Source organism: Anas platyrhynchos, chromosome 2 (assembly GCF_047663525.1).
Source record: "Anas platyrhynchos isolate ZD024472 breed Pekin duck chromosome 2, IASCAAS_PekinDuck_T2T, whole genome shotgun sequence".
Taxonomy (NCBI): Eukaryota; Metazoa; Chordata; class Aves; order Anseriformes; family Anatidae; genus Anas; species Anas platyrhynchos.
Window position 1 is genome coordinate 158,119,481 of NC_092588.1, and position 15,126 is coordinate 158,134,606.

The 15,126-nt window shown below is 40.4% G+C and overlaps 1 long non-coding RNA gene across 1 annotated transcript in view; it reads right to left on the minus strand.

The window, feature by feature from the left end:
- Positions 1-10,789: 10,789 nt before the first annotated feature.
- Positions 10,790-15,126, minus strand: part of LOC113842605 (uncharacterized) — a 41,843-nt gene continuing 37,506 nt past the window's right edge. Inside the window, exon 8 of the long non-coding RNA XR_005263648.2 lies at positions 10,790-14,162. This is a non-coding gene — a long non-coding RNA (uncharacterized lncRNA). The remainder of the gene's footprint in view (positions 14,163-15,126) is intronic.

Consider the following 15,126-nt stretch of genomic DNA (forward strand, 5'->3'; position numbering starts at 1 on the left):
GGGGAGGAAACTGGATGAAAGAAGAAAACAGGACTCTGTGTTGTTGTTTTGTTTTGTGGTTGTTGAGGTTTTTGTGCTTGTTTTAAACTACCCTTCAAGATTTTGATGCAAAAGGTTGAAATGTGTAGATAGTTCAGACAAAGCACATGTTTAGATTAAAATAAGAACACATGCTAAATCTTTCAGTCCATAGCCTTAGTCACTTTTCCTTCTATGATAGTAATAGCATAAGCCAGTAAAACACCATCACACAAAAAAAGTTCATGGTAAAATGCTCACCTCTTTTTAACACCTTTTTCAATGCTTGGAAGGCAAATCCATTGTTGGAACTCATGGAAGCCCTTTCTTGTAGGACCAATGTGGGAGGAAGAACTTTGGCTTCAAATCCATGTCCTGACACAGAAGCCACCATTCTTTTAGTACTTTCTAAATGCCATACATAGACTTCATGCTAGCTAGGATATGAAGAGTTCTGGAACAATATCCCTTGTTTTGCTGCCTTCTGGGTTCTAAAGTTACATCAGAAGTTTATCAGCCTTGAGATGTTTGGAACAAACCATGCTGGACTCATTGAATGGGTATGTCCCAGAGTAATGTTGCCAAGTTAGAAAATTCATTGCACTTTCTACTCTCATTAGGAACATTCTTCCTTTCGCAAGAGAACACTGTGTATGAGAAGCTAGCTGCTCCCTTACATATGCTCTAGAAAATCTGTTTCTATGAGAAGCAAAGAAAACCTACAAAAGAGGGAAATTGCATAATAGTTGTAGGTCTACTGACCAGAAGAGAAATGCCAAAGATAGCTCTATCTAAAATCTTCAGGGTATGACAATCACCCACAGTTGGCAGTCTAAAATGAGGGGATAATATTTCTTCCAGGCCTCCCACTAAAATATGCAGCAACCCCACACAAGGCTGTGGTTTTTTTATTGGGAACCCTTTGAAGCCATTCATCTTGCTACAAATGAACTGTGGCATTGTTACTCCTTGTAAAGAGACAGAGCAAGAAAGGCAAATACCTTCTGATAATGACAGTGCTTCTTTGTATTTTGGCCTCATGACACCCCCAAGGACTGATAAAGTCAGTTACCACCACAGTTCAGTTGCAATCACCATGAAAGGTCCCATTTGATTATTGTGAATATTACAGCAATGACACTGGGGAAGTCACGCATTTTGTAGTGCACAGGGCCCTCCAGGAGCAAAGAGAAGATTCCCCACCCTGCTGTGGGCATACAATCAGAACTGATTGCATCTCCTTTCTTTACTTTGTGATCACCACAGAAAAGTCAGACGAGTTCTTGATTTAGATATCTGGTTTCAAGAGCTTAAGTCATACCAGCTCTATCGACTGACGCAGTTGCTTAATCCGGGGTACCCACTGATACTGGAGATGCCCCAGGATATTCCACCCAACTTCCAGATGGTGCTCTAACATGAGGACATGAGGCTCTCTCACACATACTGTGTCATATCTGCCAGTCCCATGTAGAGCTCTTAGAAGTGTCACACTCCAAAAAATATTTGTGTTTAGGGAATTGCATTGAGACCATCCACCAGTGGTTCAGTGATTGTCATTAAGGACGTGAACAGTGAGAGTCTCTAATTCTACATACTAGAAATAGAAATACCGTATATTCTTATTCTAGCCATTGCCAAATATATCAGATGAACTCAAGACTGTCAGTAAAGAATATGTTGTGTGCAACAACCTTGCATTGGGAATGAAGACATGAAAGCAATATTTCCTGTTGTCAGTAGTTTTTTTAAATTATTTTGCACATTCATCTATGTCAAGAAACAAGTATTGTTACATGGATTTCACACAAGTATAGAAGCTAGGATGCAGCCTGTCAGCTCTTGATGCCAATGTTGTTCTTCTTTACTGCTCAAAGTACTGACAAAGCCTTTGGAACTAGGAGATTCATCTCAAATTTTCTATCGGTTTATCATTTGAAAGCCACAACAGTCAAGCTAGATATAAAAGCTAAACAGAAACATTCAGACACTCATCTTTCCCTTGGAATAAGTATTGAAGTGTCTTTATGAATCTGCTCTGGGTCCACTTCAGCACCTGCTTTGTCTTGTTCCAGCCTAGGCAGTTCCTCCCAGACGTGACTCCCCAGACCTTCCAGCTGGTCAGAGCTAGAATGACAGCTTCAGGGGAAAGACAAGAACAAAGGCTGTGTTTTGGACACCAAACCAACCTAGGGGATATCAGCTGACTCTGCCTGCAAACTTATCATCAGCTGCTACTATGACACCCTTAATGAAAGTGCCAGAGAGCTTGCAAACATGATAATGTGGCACCTCAACGTCATGGACTGTATGTCTAAGCATTTTTACATGACTGATTGTTCACTGCTGACCCCATGCTGTTTGTTGATCTAGGAGATACTACTCAATGAGTACACAGTCTTTTCATGACCAGAAGTGTCCAGAAAGGTCCAGCTTTCACACCATAGGTGAGTCACCAATGTCCCAGGAATACTGTTTTGGAGAAACAGAATCTCAGACTCTTTCACTGACTGTTTCAATTACCAGATTTTTATCAAACCTTGTTTCAAAGACTTAAACCAGCATCTACTTGGAGAATAGTGACTTAATCCCTTTGTGTTTCAAGTCCCCAGCTGGGGACTGAGGGTGATGCTACACACTCTGTTTGGGAATTCATCAGAGGTTGCGTTTCTGAGCCCATGTTCATGCAGCACCTGACTCAACAAAGCCACTGAGTGCCAATGTAATGCAAAGAGCTGCTTGCAGTAAAAAGTGATAAACAGTTTGTTGTCCTTTGTTCCCTTCCAAGAGCTGTTTATTCAATTCTGAATAGTTAAGTAGAAATATTTAAAAGAAACTGCAGACATATATTACAACAAAAGTCAGCCGGTCATTTCAACCAAAATGATTAATGCCAAAGCTGAATCTGTCAGTCTATTATTATGTCTCACTTGATTAATCCAAACCTCATCAAAGCCCGTTCAAAGACTCCTGCTGACTTTTGTGGGTTTTGGATAAGCAGTTCTGTAATTTTCCCAAAGCAAACAAAACCAACATGATGAAAGAAATCTGAAGAGAGAGGAGACACACTGAGACCAAAGCTAGTCATCGAGCATCTCCTATTCATGGGAGCAACTTTATCCCATAGGATGTCAAGAAAAACTGTTTGGAGATATGAACAAATTTTGAAAGGCAGACTAGAGCCTTCAGTCCATAAACTTGTAAGTGAGAAGGATTCTGTGCAATTCTTCCTTTGGGAAGCATGGGGATAGTTTTCCCCAGATAAAAGTATGTGCTTACAGGCAGTTACCAGGATCAATTGAATTGATCCTAGCTCTCAACATCCCTTGTTGTCTGGTGGCTTTCCTACATGTCTTCTGCAGTACCTTGGTCACATCTTCCAGCCTTCTATAGGTTTCTCATATACCTTCAGTATATGGACATATCTTGGTCATATGAGTGTGGGACACAGGTTGCCTTAGAGTGGTCAACCACATCCCATGGCAAGTAGCCAGATGCACACACAAAGAGTTGATGTCATTTCTTTATAACCCTAAAGAACCTAAACATATTGAATGCATCAGCTACTCTATATAGTCCTTAATGAAAGATGGGAATTAAAGTTTCTTCTGATCACCTTGTAGCATGAAAAGGTCACAGATGAAACACAGGCTGGTTAATTACCTAACAAAGGTGTTTTGTTCACATAACTGGAATTTGGTAGTTTCTGAAGGGTCAGTGACCATAGCCTGATAACAGTCCCTACAGGAAAATAGAAGTGTTTTAATCCATTATTTATGCCCCTGTTACTTCTGAAAGGCTTCTTGTCTCCAGCCTCCAGAAGAATAATGAGCAAAATTGATTCAGAGGAAGAAAAGCAAGTGGAAAATGTAAATCAAATCTGGGAGATTTTATTAGATATCTAAAAAAGTGTGATTTCACAAGGACAGACGGCAAAGTAAAAGCAGAAAAAAATAGAACTGAAAAATCAATATGAAATAAATGAAAAAATAGAAAAAACAAAGAATAAAAGTGGGAGATTTTGAGTTGCAGAGGTAAATAATAGAGTTTAAGAACCTGGAGGATTGCTGTTTGAGGTTTATTTGAAAGACCTTTTGAAGTAAATCTGAAACAAATACAAACAAACAAACAAAAATGGTTATTGCCAGAAGCAGTAAAACTATGCTTAGTGATACAAAAAAGACAAAATTCTTCAATATGACTGTAGAAACCCTTAGAAAATATTTTGCAGTTTGAGGAAGTGAAAGAGCTTAATCTTTTCCTTTTATCAAAAATACTTGTTCTGTTGCTCTTTCAACCCAAAGTCATATGTTTTTCTGCAAGGTATTCACAAGGCTGTTACTGAAATCAGGGCAGGACTAATTTGAAGAAACTCTGGCCCTAGCTGGAGCAAGGTTAGGATGAGTTGTTCCTGTGGTTCCATGGATTTAAACTTTCTGTGCAGTTTTCAGCCTACACTTTTCAAAAGTGCTTTACAAACAGAACAGGGAGATAGTCACACCTTGATGGTAGTCCGTGAACTTTGGATAAGGGACTCAAAGGAAGATGAATGACTACTGAGAACTGCCAGTCTGTGTGCACAAGGAGTGATGTTCATATCAAGGAGGTGGAACTGGATTGCCTGAGTGGATGGTCAAGCAATTCCAGCACGTGCTCTCATGCTTCCTGCAGGTATATGCATCCCACAGCCCAATGGTGCTTTCCCTCATCTGAGAGCAGAGACTGCTTGTTTGCATCTTCCTCATCACTTCTGCCTAGAGAATAAAATGTGATCACGCAAGTCAACTGTGAAAGTCTTGTAGGAAGAGTAAAATGCCAACATATGAGGGATTTGAAGTAAGGAGTTATACTGACAGTGACTAGATTAAGGGAGTGCATGCAGTCAGTTGTGCTGACTCAGCTGAACAGCAATATCTCCTAAGACATGAACTCCTTAATTTGCAGCAGTCCTGCAGTTTCCAGGGTCACAGAATAATACCTCTCTGAGTAAAACATTCTTCCCCTTTTATCGATTAACATTGATTAGTTTGTTTCCATTTTTTTTCTCCAAACTATTTTTTTTTGACATAGTATTTTCAGTTCCATCACAAGCATTCTTTTCTCTTTAAGAAAGCACTTGGATTTTGTAGCCAGTATTTCCTTCTCCTTCTGCACAACAAGTAGCAGGAATGGAGTACAAATCGTATTTCACTTATGCAGATGTGTTATCTGAGAACAAAAATCATAGCAGAAATAATGGTTTTCAATAACAATGTATTTTCACATTGGATGAGGAACAGACAGGAGTAGAAATAAGTATATAGGTTACTTTCTAAGACAAAAACTTTACAAAGCATTCTTAAAAGATAATGTAACTAGGGAAGGGCTGCAGTAATATGTGTCTGAAAAGGCAAGGCTTAACAGAAAAAGCATACTTATAGCTAAAGAGGCTATATCCATCCTATATTTACACTAACTTATGCAGATAACACCATTGCCAATACAGTGACCCAGATACAATTTTGTATTAGTAAATTCTAGAAAGCATACCTGCGTTGGCATTGCACACCAAACAGGCAAAAATTCCTTGGGGCCGGTAGTTTGTAGTCAATTGAACCACTCCCAGGTGGTGTCAATGCACCATTTCTGCTGCAATTACCACTAATACTAAAAGGCAGGATTAATCAGAGCAAGTCAAATTGCCAAAATGGTTTGGGTTGGAAAGGACCTTAAAGATAGTCTAATTAAATATATGATGTAGTATACCAGTAATACAATGGTTGAGTGAATATATCTCCTTCTTCGGCCATCCCTTCAGGCAGAACCTGGAAGGACTGGAAGGATGTATAGTAGGAGTCACTAGAGGAGATGGGCTGATGTTGAGGAATGATTCCCTGTAAGATAATTTTGCAGTATACTGGGAAAAGGCCATTTGATGATGCTCTAACTCACCACAGATGGCAGTTTGTGCCATTTGCGTTGTATGTCAAGGGAATGCAATCAGGTACCCTGCAAGTGCCTCTCCAGATGAGAACTGAAGTGTGTTTCTCTGCTTCCTGCATTAGCCTCTGAGCCATGAGAGTTCAGGCAGCACACAGTGAGTATAAAAATAATCTAAAGAAAGGCACTGCTGCAGCCAATGTTTTTAAGAGTTCACTCACTCTGAGTGATTTCATATTTGGACTTCTGTGCTAGATGTTTTAATATCACAGACTGAAGTACAAGGCTAAGAAAGCCAGTGACCTAAATTCCTCCTAAGTCTGTGACTCAGTCTGTCCCATTGACGACACACCTCTGAAGACCCAGAGCCAGACAGGGAAATGCTAGGCAGAAGAACTTATGCAGACTTATGTCTGATTCTATGTCAGAGCACTAAAGAATTATTAGTTCTTAACCTTTGAAAAGAAATAGTTGTCCCTGCAGCATTTTTAGTGAAGGGAGGCTTTCTCTCATGCATTTCTTTCAGCCACACAATGCAGCTTCATGCTGAATTGTGATTTTTTTTATGACTGCCATGGATTTAAGAGTGGTGCTTAAAAATCTGAATAGCTAAGTAATGTTCTCCTTCTAATAGCTGCAATGGAAAACGCTTGGTACTTGTCTAGGTTGAGCATTTATATGAACTCTGAATATTATCAGCAATATGATGCTTTCATAAGTTCCCACCTTTCATGGCTATCCATTGGGCTAGGACCACACATAAATACACGACCTGTTACAAGACCTCAGAGGATGCTGGTAATCTCTCATGATGTTCTCAGTCTTCTTCTTGTGATGCTATGAACATACCCCTCATTTCTCTGCCATTTCATGTTTTTGGTTACTGCTTTCTCACTGAAACTGCCTCACCTTATCAAACACTCCTTAGTCATAACCTCACAAAGATAAAATTTAGTCTGTTTCTTTCTTCTCTTGATATCATATAATGAAGAACATCCAAGAGAGTTCAGGATGACAGAGATGAGGTCAGGGATTTCCAGAGCTTCAGTACTCTAGAAATATCCTTCATAGATTAAAGATAAACACGCATACACCAAAAATATAAATAAATAAATAAATGGATGAATGAATGAAATTATTCGACACGGCTTTCAGAACATGAAAAATGAAAGTTGTTGCAAGTGAACTTGAAATCACATGAATCATCCCAGGCAGTGAGAAGGCTGGAGCTAAGTAAACACAACTTTGTTTGTTCTGCCAGTGCAGGAGTCCATGGTGTGTGTAAGAGCCACATTCAAGGCAAGTAGTGGAGACAGCGGAGTGTTTTCCTTCCTGAGCTCCTGGAACAATTCTTTGGAGGCCTTAAATGACTGGTACGAAGTGAACGCTCTGATCAATGGTATTGCTGAGCTGTTTGGGCGTATTTATCTGACCCTCTGCCAAGTTTTATCCTTCATCATAGCTAAGACATAGCTGTGTAGTGAACCATGACCACATCCATACAACCACAACTACCATTTGGACTGAATTTATGGTCTTTGAAACTGTGAACAGGCCCTCCTACTGCTTAAGCTATGGAGCAACTGAGGGCAAATATATGTAGAGAAGTTAGACTTAAACACTTAGGCTGTAAATGTCCTCTGTTCCAGAATATGTAAATTCATGAGTGTGTTGCTTCACCCATGCTGACTGCAATTCAGAAAAGGCTGAAATAATGCCAGTTTGGAGTACATGGATCATGTGTTCACTCTTTGGGATAACAACCTAAGAAGAACCAGTTCGGTTAAGACATTCATGCAGAAGTCCAGTGAAAGTTGGTGATGTTTAAGCACCGATGTGAAATCAGGCAAATGCTTTGCTGAAATAGAATTTTTCTGCTGAACAAGATCGGCACACAAATCCCAATAAAGATAGGTGAGGAGATCTCTTTGGACCACAGCTAGTAGTGCAGAGATGCAGGAACTTTCTCTACAAATCTTGTTGAGGATGAATAAGCATGATTGAGCTGGTATACCCACAGGGCCAGCATATCTCCTGGTTTTGACCCCAGTTTGAGTACAAAAAGAACTAACTTACATTGACTTTTTACACTGCTTCTGTCACTCTCATAACCTCTGTTCCTAGTATCCACAGGAAGCAAGTACAAACTTAAAGTCTCTTGTTTTAAGCTACACATGTTTACAACTTCAGATCCAGCAAGACACAGCTTGACCTCAGGTTAACTTTAAATGGAGTCTCCCACCACAGAAGCATCTTTTTTTGTTATTCCTTCAGTGCCCAGAAAGGAAGCAAACTCAGTGAACTTCTAATACTTTGTCTTTTTCTGATGATACCCACTGCAAAAACAAATCAATGCAATACTTATCATCTGTGCCTATTATATGACCTGCAGACAGAAAATACAAGCGGAGAATACTGAGGGCTGCAAAAGAGCAACAGCTCTCCCACAGTACTGCTTTCTTCTCCATTCCTTTTGTAGTGATGTTTGTTGGATGGAGAAAATCCAGAAATATTCATATTCGAGCAGGGACTCGGTGCTGAGTTCTGTATAACCTAAATACCTTGAACATACAATGCACGTTGCCTGATCTTCTCTTCAGGTGCAGAAAACATGACCTGATAAACCTGGACTCATTTTGGTTTTGACAGGAGAATATGTTAGTTAGCATTTGCTCATTACAGAGACAGGTCATGCAAGCAGGCTGTGATTTCAAACAGCTTCAATATATTTGTAGAACGATCCCATTGACCCAAATCCTGTGTTTAGAAGTGCAAAGTTTACATCAGTCAGAATGGACTGGGCACAATGCATGGTTGTTTCTCTATCCAAATGTTTGTTACAGATCTGTAAACTGTGATGAAGCAAATTCAGTCCAGGCAAATGACTGTGTTCAGTATCCTTCAACAGCAAACAGTGAAGAAAGCGTAGAGGAAACAAGGCTAGAGCTGTGTTTCCCATGGCTGTATCCTATCAGTTTGGAGAGGTCAGTTGCTTGGGACTTTCTAAGCCACTGGATTTGTGTTCCAGGAGTTTCTCTAATCCCTTTTAATCCCGTTTCTGAATTTGCTTTCCATAGTATTCAGTTACATATCTGAAATACTGCAAACTTTCTTCCTGTCTTTTCTGGGGAGGTCTCTCCGCTCAGAGCCCATTGGCTGCTTTTTGCCTTCACTCTTCAAAGCACTCTTGCTGAGATCTTACCCTTTGGCCCTGGCTCTTGGAATCCATCTATTTTTGTAAACAGAAAGCCATTTATTCCATTATTCTAAGGTTGCAGTCTCACAAAAATTTGAAGTGCACACAGCTGCCAAAAGGAGTGGCCTTCTCTCCAGTTCTTGTGCCATCTGTAGGACAATACTGTGAGCCAGACAGGGAAATTACTCTGGATGAAAACTAGCCGACTACTTTGGTCCATCTCACAGCACAGCATTGCACAGAGTGCTGGAGGTACAAGAGAGATGAGAGCACCTGGTTAAGAAACAAAGAGAATCTGGGATCATTTTTTCTTTAGTAAGAAACACACCCTTGCATCAGAAGACCGCATCCTGAAACTGTCTCCCTGCCTCCGATACCTTTTTTCCATCATGACTTTTTTAGTAAATCCAAAAGGACATGGACTCCCAAGCTTTTCCCTCCTGGAAGCCATGAAGCCACCAGCTGTTTGCAGCCTGAAGGTCAGTGTTGTCTAAACAAGATAGTTTCAGTCAGCAAATGGAAAACAGCCTTGTACCAAAAGTTACTGTGGGAAGCTGCTGCTGCTGCATGTGCAGCCCGAGCACTCTGGCTTGCTGCTCCATCCCCCACCAACATCCCATCTCTTATTTTTCTTCCAGTTCTAAGAGCTGGCTCGTGCCTTTACACTCAGATAGCCATAGCAAGTTGCAAACCATGCCTGCCTCAGCTGTCAGTCATGGATGAAATCAGGGTGTGATTCACTGCTAAGCCAAAATTGTGTTTTCCTTCCTTTGTATGGAAGGGCACCTTGCCACCATTTTTATTTTTATTTAGACAATGGCTTCTCTCCTAGCACCTCGGTGGGAATCATCAGAAGATGCTGCCTCACACAAACAAAGAATATGCCCAATCCGTTTTTCCAGGAACCACCAGTAAACAGCCTCTGGGTGGAGAAGCAGCTCAGCTCCCTGCAGAGCTCTGCACGCACTGGCTGTGTCTATGGCAGCGAGTTAAATGTGCATCGACCATGCACAGAGGCCAACTGGCAGAAAGTGCTTAGTGTGAGTATTCTTAAGTTCTGTTACTCTCCCCAAAAAGGAATTTCTGCTTCCAAACTGCCTTTGGGAAAAAGTGCCCAGCCTATGCACTGCTGGGAGGATGCTATGGGCTAAGAACTGTTCCCAACATACCTTGGCATGTATGTGTACAGGCAACTTACCCCAACTGGAGGACAGACAGCCTACTTGCAAGACTGCTGTCACTGTGTTGCAGTTCCTTTCAGGGTCCTGGGACATTTTAGTTGAAAGCGGCTAAGAGCTAGAAAGTATCTCTCTTTTTCTGTTTGCCAATCTGGTTGTAATCACAAGGAGCAAAATACTGAGAGAGTGGAAAGCAATTCAGAGCCCTTCCTGATCACCAGTAATAGATAGGGGTTTGCTATGTCACTGGTGGGGCAAATTAGGGTCCAAATGTAGAAGACTACAGTACTGGCCAAAGTCCCTCTACAGGTTATATTGAGTCATGGTTAAGGACCCAGGAGAATGGCTGTTAGGGCAGACTGAATAAAGCCTTTGAGCACTGTTTGCTTCAGTATGCAAAACTATATCACAGGAAATATTTACAAGGGTATAAGTGGTATATTGGGCATCTGAATAACCCCTCATTTTTCTCAGGTGCTTCTGGAAAAAAAAATATTTATACTCATAGCTCAATCCTTCATTTAATTATGCACATCATCAGCCTGGATACATGTATCTGTTAGGCACTTATGCATAAACCTTAAAGGAGAAGACACTGACCTACTGGAATTAGAGCATTTCAGCCCCTTTTCTTCAGGTAAAGTACAGAAGAACTATCTTGTACTCCAGGAGTAAATGAAATGGAATTGATTTACCTAAGGACAAAAGTCTTCTCTATGTGTGTGCTGTGTCTTTATCTCACATTGCTTTAAGGGGCTGTCACACACGCACCAGGAATAGTTCGATAACAGGCACCTTCATGCACCATTTTGAGAGAGATAGTATGGCATCCTAGCCAGAGAGTACAGATAAGCTGGGAAACAATCCTTCCATCCAATCTTAGCCATATAAACATTTACCCTGCCTTGTTAGCTGGTCTCTTTCTAAAACAGTGGGAAAAGAAAACATTTGCTTCAGTAGTTTTATCCCACCTGCCTTAACCCTCACTCTTAAAATAACATGAATCTCCTTCCTGATCTTTTCCTCTTTTCTACCAGGGGAACCTAAATGTTTCATTTAGATTAAATGATTAAAGAAGGATTAGACTCTCTTAAGCTCAAAAATCTAAAAGAAAATTTGTCCAGTCTTAAGAGAGCTATCTAAGACAAATCAAGTTAATCCACTTCTGAAGATGCCTATTTCCCTTCTTTCATTATGAAGGAAACCAAGGTTATGAACTTTAAATTAAATATGTAAAGCTTGGATATCCAACTTAGGTAAACAGATCTTTGCATGCACGCACTGTAGTCAGCATGATTATTCACAGTAGTGCCCTGATTGTTTCATGGGATGCCCTCAAACCACTGAAATAAATACAAATACTAGGAACTGCGAGCATTGTAGCTTTTGGTGTTGGGGATTTGGTTGGCTTTGAGCCAAATTTTTACAAGTTTGGTGCAGCAGGACTGCGCAACCTCAGCACAAGTGCTGATAGACAATTGACGTCAAGGTGTGAGACACTACTTGATATACAGCCACATAAAAGAAGTGAAAAGCCAGACAAAAATATAATTCTGACCACAAATAGATCAAGGATTTAAAGTGAAAAATACTGATACAACAAGGTACAAAAAGCAGCTAAGGGTAACCCTCCCACACGTGAGCAGTGTCTACCTATCTTTCTCAACCACCTCTTTTTGGCCAAGACTTCTCCTGGAAATATATCCTATGTCCCTCCAAACTGTTCAACCTTTGTTCTCTTCTTCTTTAACTGATGCTATAAAACCATTATATCCTTTAAGGAATTTCCTATTTTCCCCCCAATCTTCCCCATGAAATACATGTAACTTAGAAAATTTCTAGTTGTGTGAGTCTATAAGTGGTACAGTACCTAGCAAGGCCTCCTGGGCTGCAACAGTTCCCTGTCTTGTAGATAACCACTGCACGGACAGCCTAGGAAAATTCAGGTCTCTGTTGCTGTCTGTGTACAAGCACAGCACAATCAGTAGTGATGCAATTTCTTTCCCAGCTTTCGTGGCATACTTGAACTTGTGAAGGAAAAAACCTTCCTTCCTGTGTGTGAGAAGTCATTTCAGACTAAATCTGCTTAGTCTAAGATGCCTCTTCCATTGAAAAGAACAGCTTTTATCCCCTGAGAATAGAACTAGAACAGTAAGAAATGACTTTTAGCTCTGGGCAGCTGTAGGGATTAAGGGTTATCTTTTCATGGGATCACTTTCAGCATGCAGTCTTACTAAAGGAGACTCATTTCCTTTCTTTCTTTGACTTGGAATAGCCTTGCTCTTATTCTGCAATGCCATAGGTTGGTCAGGATTTGTTGGTAGAGCACAGCCCAGGGAAACCAGAGTAGGAGATGTTCTGCAGGGTTGCTTCAGGAACATAAGTGAAAGAAATTACACTGTAGAAGTAGTGGATTTAATAGAGTAGTGAAATGTGATCTGTCCCTCATCTTCAGCTATTTTCCTTGTAGTTCATGAGATTTCAGAAATTATTTTTCTGAGTAAATATATATGTATTTTTTATATATATATATTTTATCATGGTGACTACACTTGAGCTAATCACTGTTCATATACCTTTCTTGGAATCATAGAATCACAGAATCATAAAATGGTATGGGATGGAAGGGACCTACTTTAAAGATTATCTAGTTCTATCCCATCTGCTATGGGCATGGACACCTCCCCAGATTGGGTTGCTCAAAGCCCCATCAGACCTGCCTTTCAAATGAATTTTGTAGCCATTGCTTAGCATCAGTGCCAAAAGAAAGGTCTCCTTATGAAGCAAATCACCTGATCTGTCATAAATACCTGTATTAGGATAGGATGAATCATTCTGCACTGACTTTTAGGGAAGTTTCTGCAGCCAGATCAGGGTGCACAGCTACTTGGACAGCTCTGGCTATGAACCTCTTGCCCTACTTACTTTCCCAGCCCTACCAACCCACAATCAGGAAAGATGAATGGATATAAAAATAGCAGCATGGAAAGCTCCTGGGATGACCGTGGGCAGGGATGGTTTGTTTTGTCAGGGGTGATTAAAGCTATGAATATATTATCTTTGAGTGCACATGAATGAATGCCCTATTGTTTCCATACCAAGGGGCATGGTTTGAATCTCAGGGTGCAGTGACCCAGCCAAATAACTGATTAGCCACCCCAGAGCAAAATAGTATGCAAACTGAGTGCACAACCAGGAGACAAGGACACAAGAACAAAAAAAAAAAAAAAAAAAAAAGGCGTGCTAACACATCATGCTTAGCCCAGCAAAGTGAACACTGAGTGGGAATACAAATACAGGACAGAACTCCCACCAGGAAAGAAGTTATTCATTTATGCTGAAAGTCATTATTGGCACAGGAAGAGAGGTTAAAGATTGACCCAGCATAAACTTAGGTTGGAAGTCAGAAGGCAATTTTGAGTGAGTGGTGCAGTTTTGTTCCAGTCTAGGTAATATTGAGTCACAAAGTAACCAATGAATAACTTCCTACATCTAAAGCAGGGGTTTGAGAGCATTCGGCTGACATCTGGGAGAGATATAGCCCCTAGCTCTTTGTTTGGATAAGACTTATGGAGATCTATACATCAGAAATAACAGCCACATTATCTGAATTTGGTTAAGTAATTCTTGTATTTAATCATCAGGCGAAATAAATTTTGGTCAGTTTCTGCCAGCTGCTTCACATCTCATTTTACTAACATAATGGAGAGTTATTTATCTGACTTTAAGTACATTCTTGATCCCTGCAGAGGAGGGTGCAGAAGAGTCCGGCCTCCAGCTCAGCAGACCCAGATGTAAATCCTTGTCATGTCTCTGTATCTCTTTGTGCCCCTGCATTCAGTCTTATCTACCTATGCAGACACAGTCAAAAGAAAGACACAGCTCAGAATTTTCTGAGATATTTGAAGCTTTCAAGATGTCATTGAAATAACAAGACTATCTCCTCTGTTCTAGTGGAGCTGGACATGACTTTGAGAATGTCTTCTCTGTTCCCATTTTGACCACATTTTTACTGATAGAATTGAAAAAGACAGCACATAAATCCATGTGTCTACCCACCTATGCTATCTGCCCATCAGCCTGTAACAGAGGACTCTTGAGAACACCAATTTGTAATACTAGTGCAGTCTCAGCACTATTTTCTATAGCTTTTATTATGAATTTCAATTTTTTTCAGACATACAAAAAACTTGAGAACGGCATGCTTCCAGTTCTCTATTGATTATTCCCATCCTTATCTGCTTTACCCTGTCTCTATTGTCCAGGACTAGAAATATGCCCAAAAAAGGGGAGAAAAACCTGATGCATTAAAGGACTTTGTTGCATATCTCTGCAAAAGAACCTGGAATGCATCAAAAAGGCAGTCTTGAGGGATAAGAACCTCTGATGTGGCTGTATACTACAGACAGCTTATATGGTTCATGTAAGATTAGAGAAGCCGTGAGGCAAAAACTAAATAAGTGTCAGAATTTGTTTTGTCCAAATCCATAGCTAAGATTCACCACAGCTCACTTTAGAAAGCAATGCTGGGATTCAGCTCCAGATTCATGCATTGTCATCATGGCTCATTGCTACTGTTTTTATTGTCAGTGGTGGGAAAACAGCTCTTCCAGGTGTGATTTACCTGATCTATGCTATGCTTTATGAATATGTGATGGGGGAGGAAATAAAGAATGAAAGAAACAAAATAAACAGAAACAACAACAAAAGAAACTATAGCACCAGATCATGTGAAGGGATGGAGTCATGCTGAAATAACTGAGCCAAGTGGCAAACTTACTACTGGGAATGTTTTGCTTGAAAGATTCTCTTCTC